The following is a 25,958-nucleotide window of genomic DNA, read 5'->3' as shown; positions in this document are numbered from 1 at the left end:
CCAGCAGAGTTCTGCTTTGTTTGTTATGTCACTTGCCATTTCAATCATTGCTGTCTCCTCGAGCTTGCATCCAAGATGAAAGGCCATCTTGTATGCCTACCAGCTCCCTATCATATCATCTTTGCGATCTTTAAAAGGGCCACTGAAACTAAGTTCTGTTATATATTGCTTGACCTTGCTGTTGCGTTCTGAACTTTATTTCTCCCTCAATTACTTGTGTATGCAATATGCACCCGTAAAAAACAATGTTGTTAGCATGTATGTAGTGTTAGTGGACCTAAGAGAAAAGAGAGCTTGTTTTCGAATCTTAATATTCAGTTCTTTGAGTTGGTCAGTGCCTCTAGTGTATGGTATTAACTTGGGCACAAGACAGTGATTTCAAATTAAGGTTTTGCCAAATCACAGTTAATTGCATAATAACATGTCCATACTGTGAAAACAAACACAGTGCAGAATGTTGTGAGATGTATTATATGCAATTTAACCTGATAGACCATAAAGCTGCTGATATAAATATCTTAAATAGTTAATTGGAAATCTCATTGTATCCTTTTCCCCTGAAGCACAGTTGTCCAATTCTAGTCCTGGAGAGCCACAGTCCAGTTAATTTAATATTGCTAAATCACCCATTTCTAAAGACTAGAAGCACATGTTGGCTTTTGATCAATTAATCAAATAATGTCTACCATTAATTAAACTATGGTCCTGGAGGGCTAATGGGTATTCAGGTATTTTACTCAAATTATTTTGAAAGTACTGAACCAATCAAAACACTTGCTTAATTAATCAGAATGAAATAACTCCAAGTATTTTTTAATTGATGATTTATGATGACTCCTAAATGCTGCTAGATTGAGGCCCTCCGAGATCAGGGTTAGACACCTTTGCCTTAAAGGAAATCAGTTTTGTCATCTCTTGGTTGCTCTTTTATTTTTCAGCAGCTAATGGTTTGTGTCACACTGAAGCCTCAGCTTTTATATGCATATTGGCATATGTCCTTCTTCTGTCAGGTATATCCTAAAATAAACCTATAAATCTTGCATGTGGAAATAAAGAACTGAAAATGCTGGATGACAGAAAAGTGGAGCCTTCCAACTTTATCTGAAAATAAATATTTTATAACTGGTCTCAGAGGAATAGAATGGCCTTTTGTCACTGATACATAAATACAAGAGGATATTTTTCTCTCAGCACGTACAAATCTGCAGCAGCACAATGAAAGTAAACATGTACAGACTGAAATAAGACACCAATGCTTTTTGTTAAAGACAGCAAACTGATAATTTATTTTGTAAAATTATGTCCACGGGGACTGAAGATGATCAATCGTTTTATCTAATCTAATACAGAGAAAATACCATCTCTGAATTGGCAAACTGGCTCATTTTAAGGCTCATTTTTCTTCCTCAAATTCATTTCAGAAGATTTGAATAAGAAACTCATTCCACAGCTGCCATAGGCATCCATTATCACTGCAAGATTGAAAGGTATAGTGTGAAAACCCCATTGTAGATGCATTGGCAACACTATGTTATAGGAAGTTATGTGCACAGCATACCTAATTCAGAGTCCTCGTGAGAGATATCAGTCCATATACAGGCCTTTTCAGGAAATTCAATTCTGCCTCAGACAGCTTACTATATAGATCCTGTCAGATACTTTATATGCTATTTAAAAATGCTATTTAGGAAAAACGGAACATTTTGCGCTCTGTTATCTATTGATGAATATGAAATGAATATGGCATGTTGTAATTCAGTGCTTGTCATATCTTTGAATGAAAAATGAAAAAAGTTAATCTTGCCAAATGAAGCTCCCAAATTTCAGATGTTGCTGATAATGATTTATGGTACTTTGAGACACATTTATGAGGACAGGACAGGACAAGTGTGTCCCTAAACTGACAGAAACAAAAAGTACATTGAACACTGAGCATTAAACCCTAAACAGATATGGTTTCTTATTTAGTGCAGGCTTGTATTACAGTAATATTTAAGAGTTTCCAAATATAACATGTATCTTGTTTTTGTTTTTCTGTAAATCAAATGTTCAAACTTATTTTAATGAATAAAGCACCATAATAATGTGTGCAAATCTCTCTCTCATCCAATCACCATTCCTGCTAACGGCCAGACAGTTGACTCATATTGCTGATTTGATCTCAGTGAGTCTGTGCAAATTAGGGAGAAACATTCATTTTACAAGATAAATAGCAAAGTAAAAGATGGGTTACTGAAAATGTAAATGACATGTAATGAGAAATGCATTAAAAAAAAAAAACATGATATTCTTGGAATTCCATAGACCAAATGTGTCCTAATGGTTTCTGGTGTAACAAATAACATCTGAGAAAAGGTTTAAGATTCATTCATTGTTTTGAATTCATGAGCAAGATTAATAACATTAGAAAGTGTAGCAATTGTAATGGTGCCATGTCTGCCACTCACTACCTCTTCATACTGGGAAACTGTAAACCATACTCTGTCATTAAAAGGGCTCTTAATGATCCTAACTTTCCAACAGGGATATTTCCAATCAATGGATATTTTAATATTGGAATATATGCATAATTTTCAGGATATGTCTGTTGGGGAGTCAGGAGCCCTTTACAAACATGAGAGGCATTTCAGATGTCTAAACATAGATGGCCTAGTCACACACCCCAGAAGCCCTACAGAAAATAAATGTATAGGGACAATATATCTGACAATATATTTCATATATTCCAATATTAAAATATTAGGTTTTTGTGCATCCCTGTATAATTTTCCACTGCTGTTACAATCCTCTCCCATTGTTGTTAATGCATGGGAAGGCCATTCCAACTAACCTTTCCACTGTGGTTAGAATATCTGTTTCCTGTCACATCTTGTTACCTCTTCCCCTTGCCAATGTTCATCACACGAGACACCTAAGGACAGCCAATACTTAGTCACTGTTCCTGTCCCCTTTAATCATTGTTGTATTCTTTCAGCAACATTTCAAACTACGAATGAGTCCCACACACTTTGCTGACAACCGAGCAGGGGGAGTTATTGTTTTCATTAGAATTCTTATTTCAATCTATTATTTTTCTGACTCCAAGCTAGTTGTACTGGATCAATCCATTGCAATGCATTGATTAATTAACGGCAGGACTTTACTGCCTTGAAGCATTTAATAGTCCAAAAATGGTGCACTGTGAAGAACTTGATTTTAAGTACTCAAAGACCAATAATCTCATGTTGGTCTATACTGTGCACCTGCCTTTCAGTTAACAATTCCCTTAAATACAGCTGCTTTAAAACATTTAAAGTTGTGACAGGCTTCATGTTTGCAAGACTTTCATGAGTGTTCCCTAATGACCTGCTTACTAAATATATCCTCTGTGCAAGTAGGTGTACTAGAAAGCTAACAGGAATGAAGCTATGGAGGGCAGCTCAGTTTGTCTTAATGCAGGCAATATTTTATTTATTTACTTACCTAAGGAACTATGTGAGAATTAAAAAGATATGATTTTTGCAGCGAGGCACATTTTCTTTATTGGGGAATGCCTTACTTTAAAATTCAGAGAACATGGGAACACAGTACCATCAAACGCTGTTAGAAATACACTTCAGTGCATCACTGCTTTAAAGGTTATGGACCAATACTAAAAAAAAATGCTGACCACATAAATCAGGAAGCAGATCCTTGCATTCAAAGTTAAATTGACTGCAGTTATTTTACCTCATATGCAAGGAGGGCCGCACCTTTAAGACTATCTGAGTTAACAGAAGTGACATGAAGAGTAGAGGCGCTGGTTAATTAGGGAAAATCAATAAGAATAGTTGAAATCCCATTTTAATAATCTGAAACACAGCCACAGCTCCAGGGTAGTTGAAATGTCTCTAGAATTCCAGGATTTTTGCCATTTGTATTTATATATTTATTAAAGAAGGCAACAGTTGACCGTACTTGTGTGATGTCTCAATAATATGGTGTTTGACATCAACGCTTTCATAAAGACCTACATTCATATAGCTTCATGACTATTTCCTACACAACCCTTTTTTTAGTAATACACAGAATTACTATTAGACTATTATGATGTTGTTTTCTGGGAGGGTAATACAGCAATACTGAACTGATATACACTCAGATTGACTACTGCAACAGTTTGCATTGATTCATCAGCATTTTGGAAAGAAAATAGATTAAACTGATTCACCTTGCAGAGTGTAGAGGAATTCCTCAATGAGCACCCACATTTGCACCCCAAAAAATGTATAAACAGTTTGTATTCAAATACTAATTTTCACTTAGTATTGGTTTCACTAATACACAGGGTGACCAATGTACTTACTCACCACAGTCCTGTTATTTTTTTAATCCCTCCTAGTGAACCAGCCAACTTAATTAATAAATAATCACTTTGTGCAGCAATTATTTTTGAAAAGAAAATGATTATCATCCCACATGCACATCTGTGGTTTCACCTAAAAACTTGATTAAGACCAATTTATCCAATATGCCCTAATTTACACAGACACTGGACATTTTCATGATACAATACAATTGTTATGCTTGTGCACTGACATGTACACAGATGATATGCATGGAATAAGAATATTTAAAAGATGAATTCTTTAATCTATTTTGCTATAAGGTATGTCATCAAGTTTGGGGAAATTAAATTGAAATCTGCAAGGCAATGTGATAATTCAAATGTATGCCTCCTGGCACACCTATTAGCAAAAGCCCAACACATCTGATTTAATCAAAGCCTGTCACCACTTCTGCAAAACCATGGGCACGTCACAAATCCACTGAAAACAACAAACATTACAAATACATTTAACACAAAACTGTTCCATTTCAGCAGCATTTTCAGTCTTCCTTTCCTCACATCAGCTTAATTCCTTAATTTCTGCACATAACCTGAAGTAGACTCCCATTCTATAGCTGTTTGAACTTTGATCCATTCCATATTAATGTATGAACATATAAACATATATATAAACTAGATATTTCAAGATTATGCCTTGCGTTGAGGAAACAGACAGATACAATAATATGAGATATATTGATCATGTGCTTCATCAGTATATGAGCTTGCATCTCATCAACCTGAAGTAGCCTAGATCAAACTGAAGTGTAATGGTACTCTATTAAATTTCCCTCTAATCTGACTGGCTCATTGAAGCCAGCTTTAAGATTGAAACCCAGTAACGCTGCCATTGGAATTAGTCCCATAACATTAACTCAACACTTAATTCACATTCAGTTCCTCAAGCACTGAAATTCCAATCTCCCAAAATCAGCAGGTCACCACAGAAGAAGCGGTATTTTATTTTTACAAAACACAGCTGCAGGGCTGGCGGTCAAGTATGTCTCACCATTATTCCCACAGCATCCAAACCTCCCTCACCAGCTCACCAGTCACCAACTGCAGGATGTATTGGCTGCTCTTAGAATTTTAAAGCACCTGTCTAATGAAACTGACATTCATAGTTTCATGATACTGTGATTACAAGGCACTTCACACTGAGTACTGTACTAACTAGTGAAGGTCAAGTGGCAAACAGTGCATGTTTTATATCCACAAACTTTATTTTTTCCCTATAGACCTGTGCACATTCAGCATTTACCCTACAAATGAGTGGTCTCAAAACCAGTTCTTGGAGACCTGCAGTGTCTAACTTAATTAACAGTTATTTTATCAATTAGTCAAGTATAACTATTTAAATGTATTGTAATGAACTGGGGGTTGCAAATGGGGAAAGCAGCTGTTTTCTATACTTTTGAATTCACAGTGCAACTGGCAGCAGATCTACAACCCTGGTCCAGGTAAGCCTCAATAGTGCTTATTACATGACAAGGAGAACTTAACTGCAAAAGTATTAACACAAGCAGTTTTAAACAGTCAGCCATCTTGGTTCAAGGTTCAAGTGAAACAAATCCTATATAGGCAGGCATGTCTTACAACTATCAAACAATTAGGCCACTAATTCTATACTAGTTTAATATTTTCAATCCACATTTAATTTAGAAAATCTGATCAATAGAGGGAAATCTATTCCTTTTTCTAAGCATTTGTAGTAACCACTAGATGCTATATCCTTATGTAGCCTATGACATGCTTGCACACAAATGGGAAGTGACGCAATGACAAATTTGTTTTGGTGGTGATCCCTACACCCTTCGACAAGTGTACAATTCACGTGATGTTGTGCTGACGTCACAGAGTGTGCAGAGGGTGTAGGGTGCAGGGTGAAGCTAAAAGCGTTCAATGGGACACACTCCAGCATCAGCATTCAACGCCTTTGCCTTTAATTATTATTTAATTAAAATAATAATAATAATAATAATTATTATGAGGTGATATTAAAGAACAATGTAATGTCAAGATTTATAGGCTACTGCTTCAGTAATTAATTAATTGATAGATGCTGAAAAGTTTTTTGGCTGAACTTTCTAATCATATATTTAAATCATGATTATATAATAATTTTATATTATCTATGTATTATAATTTCCTTGATACATAATTTAACAATTTCTACAACTGTCTAGCTAGCATTACTTTCCATTTATATACACCCGCTGCTGCCATATTTGACTTGTCTCCGCCTTTAACGCACAGAGTTCTGGGACTTCAGCGCTAAAACACTTCTGCATAAGTGCTCTTTTGTACACTCCGCTGAAGGGAGCACTGAAGGGACAAACAGCTCGATTAGACACCTTCACTCGCTCCCTAATACACAAATAAGAGGTTAACTTATTGTCACCATGTAAACTATATTTAAATGTGTCTAATTACATAGTTTTATCCTAAAATGAAAAAAGTGATATAATTAAGTAATAATTGGTGTATAAATAGATTATGTAAAATATTAATGTGTTGTTATTAGAAGTAGTAGTAGTAGTAGTACAGTAGTAGCCAGGTTTTACAAGTGTTTCAGTGTATTTTTATATATTGTTTAAATAATCTTACTCTGTGGGTCCCAAGTACATTCCAAGAGAGTTACAAATCCAAACTAATGTATCAAATACAGGTTGCGTTCCTGTAGTGCAGATTTGTGCAGATTTGTGCAGCTCTGCGCGGGTCTGCACTGCTACACCAATGGGATCGGAGGAATTCTGCAGATCTGCGTAAATCTGCGCTACAAGAACGCATCCATAAATCTTAGCCAAGGACCTGAGTTGTCAGGGTGATATCTGGATACTGTTCGTGTCTCCTTGAAACATGAAGGATTCGAGCTCTCCGTGGCTAGTGATGGTCTTGGAGATCACAGATCCACTGATAGAGCTGAAATGCAACTACTTGAATCATCATTGAATCACTCCTCACTTCACAATTAAATACAGTTAGGTCCATAAATATTTGGACAGTGACACATTCTCATCATTTTGGCTCTGTACACCACCACAATGGATTTGAAAGGAAACAATCAAGATGTGCTTTAAGTGTAGACTTTCATCTTTAATTTGAGGGCAGTTACATCCAAATTGGGTGAACAGTGTAGGAATTACACCCATTTTTATGCGTGGTCCCCCGAATTTTAGGGGCTCAAAAGTATTTGGACAAACAAACATAATCATGAATTAAATTGTGAGTTTCAATAGTTGGTTGCAAATCCTTTGCAGTCAATGACTGCCTGAAGTCTGGACTGATAGACATCACCAGATGCTGGATTTCTTCCCTGGTGATGCTCTGCCAGGCCTGCACTGCCGCTGTCATTAGTTCCTGCTTGTTCTTGAGGCGTTTTGCCTTCAAGTCAAAACAAACCAATCAGGGAGATAGCAAAAACATTAGGTGCGGCCAAATCAACTATTTGGTACATTATTAAAAAGAAAGAACGCACTGGTGAGCTCAGGAACACCAAAAGGCCCAGAAGACCACGGAAAACAACTGTGACAGAAGAATTGTTTCCCTGGTGAAGAAAAACCCCTTCACAACAATTGGCCAGATCAAGAACACCCTCCAGGAGGTAGGTGTATCTGTGTCAAAGTCAACAATCAAGAGAAGACAGAGGGTTTACCAGATGTAAACAGGAAACAGGAAGACCAGATTAGAGTTTGCCAAAAAACATCTAAAGAACCCTGTACAGTTCTGGAATCATCCTATGGACAGATGAGACAAATATCAACTTGTACCAGAAAGATGGGAAGAGAAGAGTATGGAGAAGGGAATGAACTGCTCATGATCCGAAGCATACCACCTCATCTGTGAAGCATGTTATGGGCATGTATGGCTGCCAAGGGAACTGGTTCCCTTGTGTTTATTGATGTGACTGCTGACAAAAGCAGCAGGATGAATTCTGAAGTGTTTAGGGCTATATTATCTGCCCAGATTCAGCCAAATGCTTAAAAACTCATTGGACGGCACTTCACGGTGCAGAGAGACAATGACCCGAAGCATACTGCGAAAGCAACCCAAGACTTTTTTAAGGTGAAGGAGTGGAATGTTCTGCAATGGCCAAGTCAATCACCTGACCTGAATCCAATTGAGCAGCATTTCACTTGCTGAAGGCAAAACTGAAGGCAAAACACACCAAGAACAAGCAGGAACTAAAGACAGCTGCAGTGCAGGCCTGGCAGAGCATCACTGGGGAAGAAACCCAGCATCTGGTGATGTCTATGGGTTTGAGACTTCAGGCAGTCATTGACTGCAAAGGATTTGCAACCAACTATTGAAACTCACAATTTAATTCATTATTAAAGTAGTTTGTCCAAATCCTTTTGAGCCCCTAAAATTCAGGGGACCACGTATAAAAATGGGTGTAATTCCTACACCGTTCACCCAATTTGGATGTAACTGCCCTCAAATTAAAGATTAAAGTCTACACTTAAAGCACATCTTGATTGTTTCCTTTCAAATCTATTGTGGTGGCATACAGAGCCAAAATGATGAGAATGTGTCACTGTCCAAATATTTATGGACCTAATTGTAGACACCCATATCATATGAATCTGATTTGATGGTGGCATCCAAAGCCTAAAGTAGCTTTTAACTTCGTTATAGTAAATTGTTTGTGGCATTGGGCGAATTATTCTCCAGGGATAACCAAATAAACAATAATAATTAACGTGGGCATATCTTGTTTTATACATTTACAAAAAAGCGTAAGATGGTCTGAATGTATATAATATTTAATGGCGTTAAAGTAAACGTTCAGTTATAGCCCAGGGATATTTGTTGTGTTAATTACATTAATTAATGATCGACTTTTACATGAGGGACATTAGGAGAAAAGCTGCATTTTATTTTTCTTTGTTCTCAACAGCGGGTGGCGCTCATCTAGGCTTTTTCTTATAACAGGACTGTAATATTTTATCTAGAATTTAAATAATATAAAAATGTTGTTTGAAAATAAAACTAATTGTAATATATTGTAATACTTAAGCAAGCTTAAATCAGACAACAGAAAAAGTACAAAATACATAGAAAAATACATATTTTCACAAACATTCAATTGTTTTCACGTTTTCCTATTGAGTTGAGTGCAAATTTAAACATCTGAGAAATGAGCACTTGCATACCGAGCTAAAATGGGCACATAAGTTTTCACATGCAACACAACAAACTATGTACAAATAAAAATAAAATCAACAACAAACAACAAAAAAACACCCAAACACACTTCAGGTTTATTGTAGAATCCCATATTGAAAGGGAAGGCACTTTAACCTTGACATTTATTGTATGTTGACCCTTTTTACGTGCCTTTTGGATACAGAATAAAACATAGCATGAAACCTAATAATTAATCCACATGATTTATTGTTTTACTAGCAGTCCTGCACGTAAGGCGAGCTTGCGTTATTATTCTCACTAGAAACCTTTCCAGTCTCTCCGAGGGAGCTGCTGCTATCTATTGGAAAACACACAACAGGTTATCTCTTACCTTTTGTAGATGTAGCGAATCCGTTGGATTGGTTAAGATTTCATCCCGTTAAAAGAAAATCGGAGAAATTATCGCGATTGCCATCTCTCCTTCAGAGGGTGAGTCCCATCCATCAGAGAGGTCTGCGGCTGCTACGTCCCCTTTGCAGGCAAGGTGCAAAAGCAAAGTGCGCCGCCTGCACAGCCTCCTGCCTCCTGCTCCACACAGCCGTCTCCACTAGCCCCGACTCAAACTGCTAGCATTTCAATTTAAAGGGGCTTTGGTTGAATCCCAAGCATTCGCGGGATCTAAGCATATACCAGCGGTTTGACTGGGAAAATTCACGTTTTCTATCAATATGCGTCTCTAAGGATACTGATATCAACTAAACCCTTTCAAAAGCTTTGGCAAATAACATCTCTCTACATAGCATGTCAAATGACAATCTTCCAAATGATATGGTCCATTCAATATAATACAGATAAAAGTAGATAAATGTGCACTGTCAGTGACTAGGTCATTTCGTGTTACTATATAGATTCAATGAAAATATTCATTTTTGAAGGAGAACGCTGAGAAAAGATCTCAGTGTTGTTAAACCACTTGTTGAAAAATTGGTTATTTGGCATTTGGTTGACCGAGCTATGGCTGATGATATATTGAAGGTGCATGCTCTTGCATTTGTCAGAATACAATATTAACAGCCAGGGAATGAGTTCAGGAAATACAGTTTAAAAATCGAGGCGATTCCTTTAGTTTGCTTCATTGGTAGACCAGTTATATGACTTGTTTCTGTGTTTGGTTTGGAATGAAAAGTTTAATTGGCTTTAATTTGAAGCCTCTTCAGTTTGTCAATAAACCCCCTTTGAATAAATGGAATACCTGATTATTATTATTATTATTATTATTATTATTATTATTATTATTATTATTATTATTATTAATTTCTACTACGGATACATAACTAAAAAGGCTCACCACAACTGGAGTAAGTCTAATCTGTGTTGAATCATTGTTGCTGCAGTTTGTTCATTCACTGATTAATTATTTACCCGTGCATATGAAAAGAATACTAATTATTTCACGCCAAAGAAACGTCAACAAAGACGCTTAACAAGCTGTTCCATTATTTCCAAAAACAATGACAGACATGCAAAGGTGAAATATAACAAATCGTTTATCTCTGATGACAAATACTTTCGTCTCCCCTCTGATACAAATGGACAGTGTCTGTGTGTTGGGTTTCTAGCCTTACCCTGCAGAAGGTTAAACTAGGTAGTGTTACTCAGTTCTGCCTGGTGTTCCCTGGATTACATGAGATAGATTGAGTCTTACGTTTTTAACTGACGTTATAGCCTCTGAATCCAAATCATGATATTGTTCAGGTTGATGTGATTATGCTTATTTATGACTAATGTGCTATATTTAGTTATAAGTAACGCCCAAGTTGTCAAGCCCCTGTTCTAACAGCACATTCTAGTCTATTCAGGTATATTGAAATGTATTGCCTAGTTTGCTAATTTAACCCTATATTGTATATTGGATTAATAACATTGCATATGTAATATCTATTGTAAATATATTCATATTGTTTTATTATTATTGGTTCACCAATTCGGCATAATGTTTCTTCCAGGACACAGGCCTAGAACTGAGTTCCCAAAATATTAGGCATCTGATGTCCCCATGGCAACTGATTCTCTAGGATTCTCAAGCAGAGCAAGTGTGCATTCAATAGATTTTTTACTTATATTAACATCAGTTTTTATTACTGTCACAAAATGTCATCATCCAGGTGAACTTAGGGTTTCGAAGGGTTTAGAAATATGCACATGCCTCTGGCTGGATAAATACAATCAAGTGCAGCTCTACTGAAAAATGTAATTAAAACATGTACACATTTCTGTTTACATGACATGTAACAATGCATATAACAAAATGCCTTTTGACCTTTTAGCTCCATTAAAACTAAGATGGACAATTCCCTGCCCATCTTTTACAGTTTTTCTCCTGCAAAAATAAATAGTTATGCCATGTGGCCATGTAGCATGTGGTGCCACATCCCGTTAAGATATTGAACCTCTGTCTCAGGAAACCTCACACTTCAGAGTGCCTGATCCTACACAACATCAACAGAGCAATACAATATCTGGACACTCTACTAAGTCTAGAAGGGTGGCATCACCATAACAGAGTCATAAACACAGTGATCCTTGTTACACCTACACTGCTCCTGCCTGCTTGTGCCTGTGAGCTTTAACACAGGTTTTATATCCAGACTTGATTCTACATATAACATAATGAAATAGTGCTTAGAGCAATAGTACTTAGTGCTCAGAGTTTTACAGCTTTTCCAAAATCTCACAGCCTAAAATTGTAATCAGTTAAATACTGTTTCACATTATTTTAAGATTAATAATAATAATGCATAATTAGGTGTGGAGCAGATGTGTTTCCATTGAAAGGAAGACAAAAAATAAAGGAGTAAATTGCCTCTGCTGCTGCAGATTCACTTGCAATAGGGTCTTGGTTTTCATCTCATCCATGTGATTACTTGCAGAGGGTAAAGTGAAAACTCGGGCTTGACCAAGGATTCTACTAGGGACAACATCTTTTATTAATCAATGCCCCATCTAGCTTAGAACTTAAGTTCTTCATAAAATTCGCTGTATGGTATGCATTAGGCTTATTTTGTCAGTTCCATCCTGTTTACAGTTTAACTTTATGGGAGGATTAAGGGATATTGAAACAAATTGATAAAACATTTGCTTGTCTAAGAAAGCATAGGATTCCCATGCCATTGTATCAAAAATGTAATAAGCTTAGAGATTTCCTCAAATAGTAGTTGATCCCCATACAATCCCTGGTTATGGAAAACTGAAAATTATAGGTTTTCAAAAATGTCAATTTAAATGCAAGCTTAAAAAAAGCCTTATCATACAAAGTAGGCTCAGGAGCAAATTGAATTTCATATACTCCACACTCCCTGAAAGAGAAGTCACAGGGGTACAAGTTTCATAGAAGAACAGCTTCTCTTTGAGGCACAGTTTTGTACCTCTTTGATAGGGAATGTTCAGAACATGCTTATTCAAAGTAAAATGCTGCTTTATTGTAATGGAAAGTAAATTGCAAAAACAGGAACTGGCAAAAAGTGACAGCTGTCAGTGTGATTTTTATCATTAGTAACAACAACTTTTCATTGCCAGATGTTGACTTCACTGTTTCAGAGGGACAGAAGCAGCAAACTAAATTGTTTCAGGGGAGGGCACATAAATAATGCTGTTTGAGGCACATTTGTGAGCTGTGGAAATCACATCTGACAATCATAAGGGCATGCTATCTTTCACATACAATGCAAAACTAGGCATCCCTAACAGATTTTGCAGTGGGGTTTTTTATCAGACATTTTTATTAAGGCTAAATAATACAATTATTATTAAAATGACATCAATGGTTTACTGTTGTTGTTGTTGTTTACATACTGTTTAGTGAGGAGAAATTAATCAGCAAGTGAGTGTCCCTTTAAAGAAACAGAATGCAGTCTTTTCTTCATGCTTGGCTTCCAACAGCAGTTTATGAATTATATCCTGAATTTAGCCAGCCCCTAATATTTTCCTCTTGTTAATTAGACTGCCTCACTTGAGAAATTGCATGACATAGTGGGTATTAAAGCAAAACAGAGGAGTTAAACATGAAAGATGAATAAACAGATGTGACTGTTCCCATTTGAAAATATTTCACTATTTGATTTCTTACTTAAATGCACCTGCGAATGTCCCCTTAGGTTTAATTACAATGACCTATTGTCAGTCAGAGCAGACTTGACTGGCTTAATGGCTGTTAAGAAATCAATGTCTTGACTTGACTTAAGCAGCCTAAAATTAAATACACCAGTACACAAGCACCATATCTGAATTGATCGGAGAGTGTCATCAACGTATATATTCACCCCAGGTAGGCTGGAACAACAATTCTGCTATTCTTAAATTGAACACACAAAACCCATATCTGTCTATGTCAGCAGGATATTGTTAACTATTTAAATATCTTTACGCAAGCTTGAAAAGCACTGTACACTACTTCACATATTAGGGGGAGGGAAGTTTCCACATAAAGGAGTTTAAGGATTGCCATGAGCTAAAATCCCATTCATTTACCATGCAGCTAAATTGTTGTCGAATTTTGGTGCAGTGTTTTGCATTCCTCCTGCAGAACAATTGGAAACTGAAGTGATTTCCTATCCCCTTTAGTTTGTACCACCGTATACTATTTCTCTGGACTTCTTGTGATGGATATTCGATTCTTACTCTGCACTAGCCAATGCTGATTTCTCCTGTTATTTACGGTCCAGAGGCTGAGCGACAGACTGAGGTTTATTTACCTCGAGTTTAGTCAGAATAGAAGATTCGCTGCAGTGAAAAGCAGCCAATCCATAAGAGATTAACTCATTTCCAAGCTTCGGTAGAAGACAGTATTTCTGTGCAGTATTCTGAGAGACAATACATAATGTCTCACCATACATGCCTAGTGGATCAGACATTCCTCAGTCCAGTCAAGGAGGAAAAATAATGATTCTTAGAACAAATTTCGGTATTCCACAAAATATAGTACATTTTAAATGTTTTTGTCGTACTGAAATACATTTTGTCAAATGAAACCAGTATTAGGGAAAGTGTATTCATGGTATATGTAGTTTTAAAAAAAGGATAATTATATGTATATAATTATATAAATATCTCCAGAAAGCAGATGGAGACCATTCAGGTTTACTAAGATATCATTCGTATAGTATACTTGACTTGACTTGACACTCTACCACACAACAAATCTCATTTTCTAAATTTCCAAACCTTCTAATGATGATTAAAAAAAAAAAGTTTTCAACTGAATTGTGGTGAAAACACAAAATTGAAAGTTATAATTGCCTACATTTTATGTTTTTTTGTCTGTCCTAGTCTTTGTTTTAATGAGATAATTATTTTGACAAAACACAAGTAGATTATTTACATTAATATGCTAGACTTAAGTACACTTAACATAATATGTCAGGTTCCAACAATATGTTCATCTAAAAGTAACAAAAGTGATACATTTGCTTGCCGCATCAACACACTTCTATTAATTACAAAACAAAGTTAACCATGGTTTTAAAACTGCCAATAAAGTTGGCACTGTTGTATGCACATTCATTTTTACTATGGGGTTACTTACCTTTATTCTTCACTTAATAATCTGTACTTTTGTCCTGGGACACACACATGTATGCAAACTGTATTACCTTTAAAAGAAAACAGTACATAATTAATCTTACATATTTTGGAATATTTAGTACTAAAATATACTATTTTTAAATAGAAAAATATCTATTCTTTGACTTATCCATCAGACTTACACCTTCAAGTGACCTGTAAAACAGCTACTCTCATTCAAGGTTTAACTTCATAATGTTAATGATTAAACCCCTTAATCATGTTAATAGAGCCATAAAATAAGAGTTAATTGGATAGATACCCAGTTGTTAGTTAATGAACCATAGTGCACAAAATGGTATTTTATGTAATGCTTATGTGTATTATTACTTTTTATAATGTATATGAAATATGTTTAATGTAAAATTATATATTTAGGTCTCTTAAAGCATATTTGCAAATGTATACAATTAATACCAAAAGCCAAAGACTTAATCAGAAGTTCACTCGATGAAAGTATAATTATTGAATCTATCTGTGCATTGTTAAAGGTCTTATTGCTCTCTCTCTCTGCTCTCTGCTTTTCATTACCATTATGTTTTAACATACGTGCTTTTCATGCTTCAAGTTTTTCTGCAGACAGAAGACAGACATATTCATATTACAAAATACAGGGATCTGCTCTGTATTGTAGTGACCTGGCCACAGTACTCTTGGGGGGCCCTGGGTGTTGTTGAAAGGGGATGTAGTGGGCTTGCCCAGGGCATGTTTGGAGGGGCTAGGAGTTTCTGGGGTTCATTGCAAATTTGCACCTGTCTGTCCGTGGGGGATCTGCCAATTGTGAGCGTGCATAATTGATTGCTGTGCAGTGCATGCTTGAAGTTGGCAGGTATTGGAAGAGACAGGGGCAGGTTCAGGGGGAGTTATTAAATATGGACTGTCTGGTGGAGGTGTAGGGAGTAGGCTATGGCAGAGCTTCTGGACTTGTTATTTTAATTTTCAGTGATGGCCTTAAACAGCACCTTGGCACCACCACCTGGGACGCTCACCTGCCCCTGGTACTCATGGCAATCCTTTCAGCTGTACAGCACTCCACCTTCTGTGCCCCTGCTCTTCCCAATAGACAGGGGTGGGTCATTTCCTTTCAGAGACCTGTAAGCAATTTTCATCAGAGGACAGACAGACCAACAAAAGGCTGATAGGGATAGATTTCAAATAGGAATATTAGAAAGCTTTGATTATTCTCGGCAACAGCCCAATATTCATATACGCTGCAATTGAGGTGGTCACTGCAGATGATTGAATTCGATTTGATCTCAAAATGAGGATCCATGATTTTGTTAATCTGTCAGAAATTAAAACAAGCTTACTGTCTTTTTTTTTGCAAAGTACTGACACAACGCTGGCGAACCATTTTTGTATCCAGATTCATGTAATCGATTACTTGTTTCTTCGCTGATTTCATAGTGTGGTACAAACATGGTACCATAGATATCATTATATAGAACATTTCCCTCTATTTTGTAATATGAATATTTCTGCTTTGCTGAGGATTTGACCCTTTAAGAATGAAATAGGCATGTATGTTCAAATATAACAGTAGTGACAAGCACTTTTATTTCAGAAAAAGTGAGAATTTAGACCTTTAGTTATATGCTTCTCTGCTTTTGTCCACATGAATGTTTGAACAGTTTTTAAAGATTTATTGGCTAGCTGAGTATACAGCAGGCAAGGCTGAGAAAAATAAAGCCTTCTATGAGAGAAAGTGCATTTATATAGACAACACTGTACAGAAAAAAGTTGTGCACTACCAATGGCCTAGAAGGCAGTATTGCCACACATTCCCAAACCCATTTTCAATTTCTTTATTTCAGTAAATAAAACATTACTGTGGACCCATACATTTATTTTGTAGGGATATATAAATACACAATAATAGTATATACTGTAGTTATTAAGTTTCTGTGAAAACGAATTGGGAAAATAGATATTAGAAATTGGGGTTATGAATAACAGTACAGTGATGGAGTTAAATGGAAAATAAATAAATATCATTTTTCTGAGAACACAAAAGAAAATACAAGAGAGGAAGAAAATAGCAGGGAAAGAGCACAAATACATTAATTTCAGCAGGATAGCCATTATTTCTTAGTGTTACATAAGCACATTCTGTAAAGTTTATCTTTTGAAAATAAATGTCTCTGTTATTAAAACATATCAGCTCTAAATGTATTTGTTGAAAGTATACATTTCCTACTGGAGATTAAGTGAAAAAACTGCAAATGAATGTGAAAGTCAATCACTTCAGCCTTTCCTTAATTGCTGTGTCACTGGGTTATTCTCCCCTTCAATGAGAAAAAAATATGTAAAAAAGAAATAAGAAAATCAAAGCTACAGGCATCCAGTGTAAATGCTTCATTTATTACTCTTTTCATTTTATGAATGTATAAAAAGGTCACAGTGCTTTTTTTCAAAGCTTAGCCTTTCAAAACAATATTAAAATGCTATTGTCTGACTTCCCTCTGCGAGACACTGGGAGTAAAAAAAACACCTGCAATGCTGATTTCTTCTCTGCATAATTTCACATGAAGTGATATTATGAACATTTAAACAGCGAACTGAAACAAGTAATGTTCAAGGACAAGGAAGTACAGGGTTACTGAAATTAAACACGTTGCCTAAAGGATGAAGACACTACACAAAACTATTTGTGAATCGATTTCAATGCAATAAATTCAGCGCCTTAAGTTCTGTTCCATCATTACTCAGCTCAGTTCCATATTTGACATTCAGTTGCATCCCCCAGTAAAATTGATTCAAGGCATATTGCAGCCCAGTCGGGTTATAACAATGAATTTACCATCCAAATATTTGTCATCTGGAGGAACGGGGGCTAATGAAATAGGGAATCTGTGTCTTTTATGACAATAGCCCAGTTGCCATGGGTAGCTGGTTTCATGTGACATGATTATGTGCATGCACATCTGGCAGGAAAGCTGGAGAGAATGCTGTCTGCAGAAATATCCCCACAGAGAGATACAGAGAATTTTATCTATGCCTGGGTTTTAAGGGCACAATTTGAAATTCCCTGTTTCACGGAATTCACCCGTTTTCTAGGAAAAAGATCAATTAACTTGTACCGTTTCTGTATGTTTAGCTCTATGAAAGTGGCAAGGGAATAGTTCAAATAATATGTTTCCAAGCCATCCTTCAGCTATATTACATACTGAGGCACAGATTGATAGAGGACATGTAGTGGTGCCATCTCTAGAAGCAAAGGCATCACAACCGCTGTCCACCAATCCAGACAGCTGACTGACATCTATCCCAGGTCTCCAAAATTCAGCTGTTGTGACCTGAAATATTAGGGTTGGACAATTTCATTGTTTACTTTAGAGTTCATATTTTTCTGTGCCTTTTTTCAGTTAAAAAAACATTGGCTATAAATTTCAAATAAAACTATACAGTCAGTTCCTTTTTTATTGATATCTGCAAAACTTTGGGCACCAGCCGCTAAAAGAAGCAATCAGGCATAAGGCAGCTGCATCAGATTAACATTTTTCCTGCCCCACTTTACTTGCTTAACCTGAATGCAGCACTATATAAGCTGTATAACAGGATATAACATGCAAAATCCTGTATAAGCACTTTTCTAAACAACGTAATAGGCCTTATTCATAACAAATTAATAACATTTGTTATAGCACTGGTTACATGATGTGCTATTTTAGCAATGCGTGAACAAAGTGAATTTCTTAGATGTAGAGGTTATATTGGCTACAAAGTATTTCATTCAAATAAACCCCAGCTCACATTTTCTTATGCAGTTTAGATCACACATGTTGTCACCTGACCTATGTCTTATGATGATACATCCTTTTGTAAATGGTTTATTTGCATGGAAACATGTTTGAGAACTTTTCTGTAGTACGTCAATCTTTATTATATATATATAGCGCCGTTCATGATAAGATGGCCTCAATGCAATGTACAGAGAAAGTATTGAGAGATATAGAAATTACAGAGAACATAAATGCAAGGTAGTAAGAGATGCATCAAAGAAAACAATAACAAGCAAATGCATATGAAAATACAAATAAATCAAAAAACAGAGAGACAGAAATAAATCCAGCACAAGCAAGTAATAAAATTGAATACCGTAATAGATTACTGGAATGTGAGAAAGGAGAATTTACTTAATTTAATTGTCAACCCCCACCCATCCCTGTATCCTCATATAGATTTGTCCCAACCCAGATGTTTCAATTTCAAATACTCTAAATCTGTTGGAAGATTTTTGAAAATGCTTCCCAACTTAGTTGTCTGACTTTGCACTTCAAAACATGTTCAGTTCAGTGTGAGTAATTTAAATATTCTGTACTTGGACTCATTTTTCATTTAAGACTTCAAGCTGTGAATCATTCATTTGAAAATCACATGAGATGTTTAATCTAGATTTCAGTATTTCATTTCACTTCTTTATGACGGATGGTCCACTTCATGGCATTGCTTTCCTGGATGCTCTTTAGTAAACATAAATGGATTAACAAGCACTGAGGAACAGGACAGCAGTCTACTTAAAGACTTTATGTAAATCATCATAAAAGCTAAACCCAGCTCTTTTTGAAATGTACATTATTCAAAAAGTTTAGCATGAACAATCAGAGTGAATAGCACAGATATGTAGTTAAGTCATTAGCACATTTGTAATGCAGAAGAGTGGAATATAGGGGTGGTTTCTGAAGTTCATGGTAATTCTTACATATGACTCTCTTTTTACAGTCACTTAGTGGAATTGTATGCGTGACTGGAATTTCAGTATGCACTGCCTCTCATTTGCAACTACAGTTTTCAATTAAAATCACCTCTGTAGTTCTGTTTTGCTATTAGTTAATTGAACAAACAAAGTAACCCACATGCCACTATGACAAATTGGTCCAATTAAATAAACAACAAGTTTATGAGCCAGTGAGCACTGTGGCAATGTGAACTGTGAAATTTAGACACGGATATTAATAATGCTGAAGTGCTTTCTTACTTTTTAGGCCATACTACAGAGTATATGAACATTACCTATAGCTACATGTTTCCAAGCACTGTGAAATTGAATCCAGTCCATATCATCAGCAATTCTCAAGAAACAGTGTTCTTCATAACTTACCATGCCAGTGCCCTTACTGCAAGTAATGTCTAACAGCAGACTTGGCATTCTTCAAAAGCCACTGGCAACTAATATAATCAAAAAAGCATGCCTCTGGTTTGCACATTTGCACAAGCTAGAAATATTTTCTCCCTTGGACTTGTTCCACTGCTATATTTATTGATCCACTACACCCCCACCCAACCCCCAAACAAAGCCAGAATTATAGTCAAATTACACAGCTGTGTCTTCTTGACTATACTAATGCACTCACTCCATTACAACATAATTCTAAGTAGTTTTGATGTAGTGTGGTGAATGAAATATGTAATAGATAGTTCTTAGGTGGTTCATTAGATTTGTTACCTTAAAGGGGAACTAGTATGGTTCCTGAAATGATGGTTTTATGTGTCTATACATGTTGCAATTAGTGTATAAGATGTATGTTAATCATATAAGCAACCTTTAACAGTTTAAAATGTAAAACTCACAAAATAATACCAGATAATTTCTGTATTGGATTAATGATCATAACTGCTTGTCAATTGTGCTGCATGGTGTTATGAGTGCACAGCAACCCAGCTCTGATATCCAGTCCTGTGACGTTCCCTTCTGACCATGTTCAGTGAAAGAGGATGCTCACCACCCACGTTGAACTCTGCACACAGCTTGTCCACCTTTGCTCTTTTGTTTCGGCTCGCAGCCCGGACTAATGCCCATGCATCACAGTTTTGGAGTATGTGTTTCCGCCCACTGTTTTTCTTTGATGATATTTTCTTTTTTTTGTCCCCAAGGCTGACATCACCTTCGAGACAGTTTCTCATGACTCGTTAGCAATTTCTTTGTCATTGAAAGGACTGCCAAATGCTCACTAACAATTACACTTCATTCCAAGTCCCTAAGGTTTCCTACTGCAGACATGCTGGCTCATAATTCACAACTGTATTTATATATGCAACAATAGGAGTGCTGGGAAGAGATTTGTACATTTCAGAAACCAGTCACGTATGTGTGGTGGCCACATACTATTCATACATGTTACGTGGCTCTAGTACCCTCGTGTTTTTTCCCCACTTAATATATATACCTGCCTCCTCTTCCAGAATTCACAATTATTTTCCACTGTAATAGCAAGTTTTTTCCAAGCTGAAATGACAATACTCACTTCTGTAGGTACTCAAACAGAACAAAAAACTCCCTAGGTACAGAATTTCTGTGTGATTATGTTAAGAGAATTTGTTACACTCAATTTCTGCATTATAATAATAGCAGAGAAAAAAATGCATATCTGAAAACACCCACATAAAATATAAATCTGAAAACAAGCTAGGAGGCAAGCAATTCCTTGTCAAAAAATATGAATTACCCATTTTATATTACACTGTAAATACATTTTTGGAGACCCCAATCGTCACCCAAAGGAGCTGTCTGTAATGCTGATGTGACAATGAGATTTTTTTTTTCTAAGAAAACAAATGCTTTAGTAAAAGTCTGAATCCATATACATCAGATTTATTCTCAACTTGGTGTATTTTACATTGATAAGGGAATACAGTGCATATACCATATATCTGAGTCATCTAATACAAGAGATAATGGATCCCATATGTATTCGTGTAGTGGTGATGACTTTGAGCTTTAATTAGATATCCCTGAACACAAGTAAATGGAGAGAGAGAGGGTTGATAATATTATTGTTATGTGACATTATTTTATAGTTTTTAGGACAGACACCTCTGAAAAAACGCATTATAGTTTTTCAATCCAATGTACTCCAGTCATAATTGAGCTCTGCTATTACTGTAAACAACTTCAGTCCTTGAGTAAGGTCAGTGAAACAAGTGCAAGTACATTGAAGTGAAAGCAGTGCTGTAATAATTGTGGGTATATTATAATTCAAGCTCTGCATATAGTTTAGATGTCATTTTTTACATTTTAAATTATAGAGAAGAGTAATTTGTATTTTTTTATTAGGTAGTCTAAAGTATGGAAAAGTCAGCTGATGATATATTGCCATCAGCCTCCATACCTGTTGCTGAACGCACACTTTCCCAGACACTTAATGTTTTCCAGAACTAAATATAATTCCAGGCACCAGACCAAATATCTCCACGGAACAGTGGCAAAGGTCTAGATGCACAAGCAGCTTGCACTGATAGATGATATAAAGGCTAAAAGAAATCCAATGATTCTTGGGGTGATGCCCACAACCACAGTCTGGGTTATTCAGCAACATATGGCTGCTACAGTTTGTGAAAGTTAACTTAAAAAAAAAATTTCCACATAGAAGTGATACAGGAATGACTGATTAATTTTATGTGTTTTTTCTTGTGGTCTCTAAAATCTAAATAATGTGACATTATAGACCCAACATTTTCGTATTAACAGAGTAATGAGGCAGTTCTCAAATGGAAATGGAGAGACTGAAATGGGGGCTGACAAATAATTTAATTTGATACATCACAGTATCTGCCCTTCTAACCGAGAGGTATTGGCAAATTGAACCATTTATAAAAAAACATGCTTGTTAAACGATTAAGGCACTATTTCAATGTTTGGCACACAGTAAAAGATATATTTAAAATGGAATATGTTATATATATATATATATATATATATATATATATATATATATATATATATACACACTCACCTAAAGGATTATTAGGAACACCATACTAATACTGTGTTTGACCCCCTTTCGCCTTCAGAACTGCCTTAATTCTACGTGGCATTGATTCAACAAGGTGCTGAAAGCATTCTTTAGAAATGTTGGCCCATATTGATAGGATAGCATCTTGCAGTTGATGGAGATTTGTGGGATGCACATCCAGGGCACGAAGCTCCCGTTCCACCACATCCCAAAGATGCTCTATTGGGTTGAGATCTGGTGACTGTGGGGGCCAGTTTAGTACAGTGAACTCATTGTCATGTTCAAGAAACCAATTTGAAATGATTCGACCTTTGTGACATGGTGCATTATCCTGCTGGAAGTAGCCATCAGAGGATGGGTACATGGTGGTCATAAAGGGATGGACATGGTCAGAAACAATGCTCAGGTAAGCCGTGGCATTTAAACGATGCCCAAGTGGCACTAAGGGGCCTAAAGTGTGCCAAGAAAACATCCCCCACACCATTACAGCACCACCACCAGCCTGCACAGTGGTAACAAGGCATGATGGATCCATGTTCTCATTCTGTTTACGCCAAATTCTGACTCTACCATCTGAATGTCTCAACAGAAATTGAGACTCATCAGACCAGGCAACATTTTTCCAGTCGTCAACTGTCCAATTTTGGTGAGCTTGTGCAAATTGTAGCCTCTTTTTCCTATTTGTAGTGGAGATGAGTGGTACCCGGTGGGGTCTTCTGCTGTTGTAGCCCATCCGCCTCAAGGTTGTACGTGTTGTGGCTTCACAAATGCTTTGCTGCATACCTCGGTTGTAACGAGTGGTTATTTCAGTCAAAGTTGCTCTTCTATCAGCTTGAATCAGTCGGCCCATTCTCCTCTGACCTCTAGCATCAACAAGGCATTTTCGCCCCCACAGGACTGCCGCATACTGGATGTTTTTCCCTTTTCACACCATTCTTTGTAAACCCTAGAAATGGTTGTGCGTGAAAATCCCAGTAACTGTGAAATACTCAGACCGGCCCGTCTGGCACCAACAACCATGCCACACTCAAAATTGCTTAAATCACCTTTCTTTCCCATTCAGACATTCAGTTTGGAGTTCAGGAGATTGTCTTGACCAGGACCACACCCCTAAATGCATTGAAGCAACTGCCATGTGATTGGTTGGTTAGATAATTGCATTAATGAGAAATTGAACAGGTGTTCCTAATAATCCTTTAGGTGAATGTATATATTGTTGTTGTTTTATGAGGAATTAGAAAATACATTAATTCAAGACAATAGTATGGTTTCAAATGCAGACGTACAGGTATGATATCAAATGTTACCAGAAAGCTAGATCCAGATCAGTGTGTCTGCAAAAAAATCAACTATAATTAATCTTATATACAAGTTAGGTCATACCTATAACAGGCAAAGGAAATGCCATTATATATCAATGCAAGCTTAATAAATCACAGTGGCCACATTATCTACTACAAAGACTGTGACCATTCACTTGAGGACACACCAAGTGAAAAATCGTGGTTAACTGTAGGTGTGTGCCTTTATATGAATCTATATATCTCTCAATTAAGCATCTGTAGTTTAGGTTTTGTTTTTCCATTTCAATAGGATTGAGAGCCGATACAAGTTTACTAAAGACCCCGTATACTTCCCCAGCTGGTGAAAGGTAATAGAAGCTCTCCCTCTTTGGCTTAATGCCATGTGTGGAAATATTCTACAGATTAATAAATGGCTTTGCTTCCAAATTATATCATTTATTTTTTCAAGGACTGCAGACACGGTAAATTAAAAAAATTACAGTTGCATTTAATTCACTCAAATATAGTCTCATGCACCTGGAAAAATTATATATACCTTACAGATTCATTATTAGCAACAGGTAAAGATACATAAAACCATCATTTTAGGAACTGCGTTTGTTATCCTTTAATCTACACTATATTGTTTACACTATGAAAGTGAAACAATAGGTTGGCTGTTTTGGTATGCATTTTATACTCAATTAAGAGCTGAACAATTGTTGTATTTTTAAATTACTTGATATCAGGCCATTTAGTAAACTATTATTTATTACATCCTTTATCATAAAAGTCAATATCATAAAAGTCAAAATATATTGTTAGTGGCAGACAAAGAATTGGCAAGAAGGTAAGCAAATAAATTAAGATTATTGTAATGGAGGACACGTCATGTATATTGATAGAGATATCATAGATTTTATAACTGTGCCCTTTGTTAACTCCATCTGAGTTGCCAAGAGACTTTAAATATATAATTTGCCAAATATTATGTGCCCTAATGTCTGAGTCTTCATTTGGGATTTTTCCAATGTTTGTTTACAACATAATTTACTTTAGTATGAATTATTTATTTATGATAGTTTGTACCCATGGCACAAGACTGTATTGTTATTTACTACTAACTGCATGTGAAATAAAAATGTTGTTGGGGCTTACTGGTGTGCCTACTTTCCATACTGAACTGAACAGTAAGGGTTTGTGTATTTCTGGAGCAAAACTACATCAAGCTGTTTATCTGAAGGAAGAAGTGAAAAGGCAGCAGCTACAAGAAAAGCCTTTGAACAACCTAAACAAAACAACTGCATTATAGAACAATTAAGTATACAGCTCACATAGGGATGCCTAATATGATAGAACAGTATCCAAATATGGGGATATTATTACTCAATTTCTTAGCAGACACCCTTAACCAGGGTGACTTACAATTGTTACAAGATATCACATTATTTTTTACATTTACACAGCTGGGCATGTACTGGAGGAATCTAGGTAAAGTACCTTGCTCAAGGGTACAACAGCAGTCCCCCCACCTGACTGAATGCACAACCCTGTGCTCCAGAGTCCAGAGCCCTAACCACTACTCCACACTACTGTAAATAAAGCACAGGCTACTTATAAAGTTAGTTCGCTTAGTAAAAATGATACACATACAAATGGGAGTATGGAAACTTGCCATCCACCATCACACTGATCAGTTATAAAGCAGCTGTGTCCTTCCATGCATTCAAGCCAACATGAACACAAATGAGTTACGTTGACAGCGTGCACTGTCTTTGTTTATGGGAATGTGTCCCCTGTGGGGTCTCATATGTATGTGTACCAAAGTGTATTTTTCCAGGGTGA

The 25,958-nt window shown here is 36.3% G+C and overlaps 1 protein-coding gene across 2 annotated transcripts in view; it reads right to left on the bottom strand.

The window, feature by feature from the left end:
• Nucleotides 1-10,192, bottom strand: part of slc29a4a (solute carrier family 29 member 4a) — a 34,367-nt gene extending 24,175 nt beyond the window's left edge. Inside the window, exon 1 of one of the 2 annotated variants that reach the window (XM_066689775.1) lies at nt 9,870-10,192. The gene's annotated coding sequence lies outside the window, so the exon portion shown is untranslated. The remainder of the gene's footprint in view (nt 1-9,869) is intronic. The other variant, XM_066689776.1, reaches the window with a different exon arrangement.
• Nucleotides 10,193-25,958: the final 15,766 nt, after the last annotated feature.

This window comes from Amia ocellicauda, chromosome 17 (genome assembly GCF_036373705.1).
Source record: "Amia ocellicauda isolate fAmiCal2 chromosome 17, fAmiCal2.hap1, whole genome shotgun sequence".
In the NCBI taxonomy this organism is placed as follows: domain Eukaryota; kingdom Metazoa; phylum Chordata; class Actinopteri; order Amiiformes; family Amiidae; genus Amia; species Amia ocellicauda.
The sequence above is the reverse complement of the archived record's forward strand: the minus strand, read 5'-3'. Positions and strand labels throughout refer to the sequence as shown.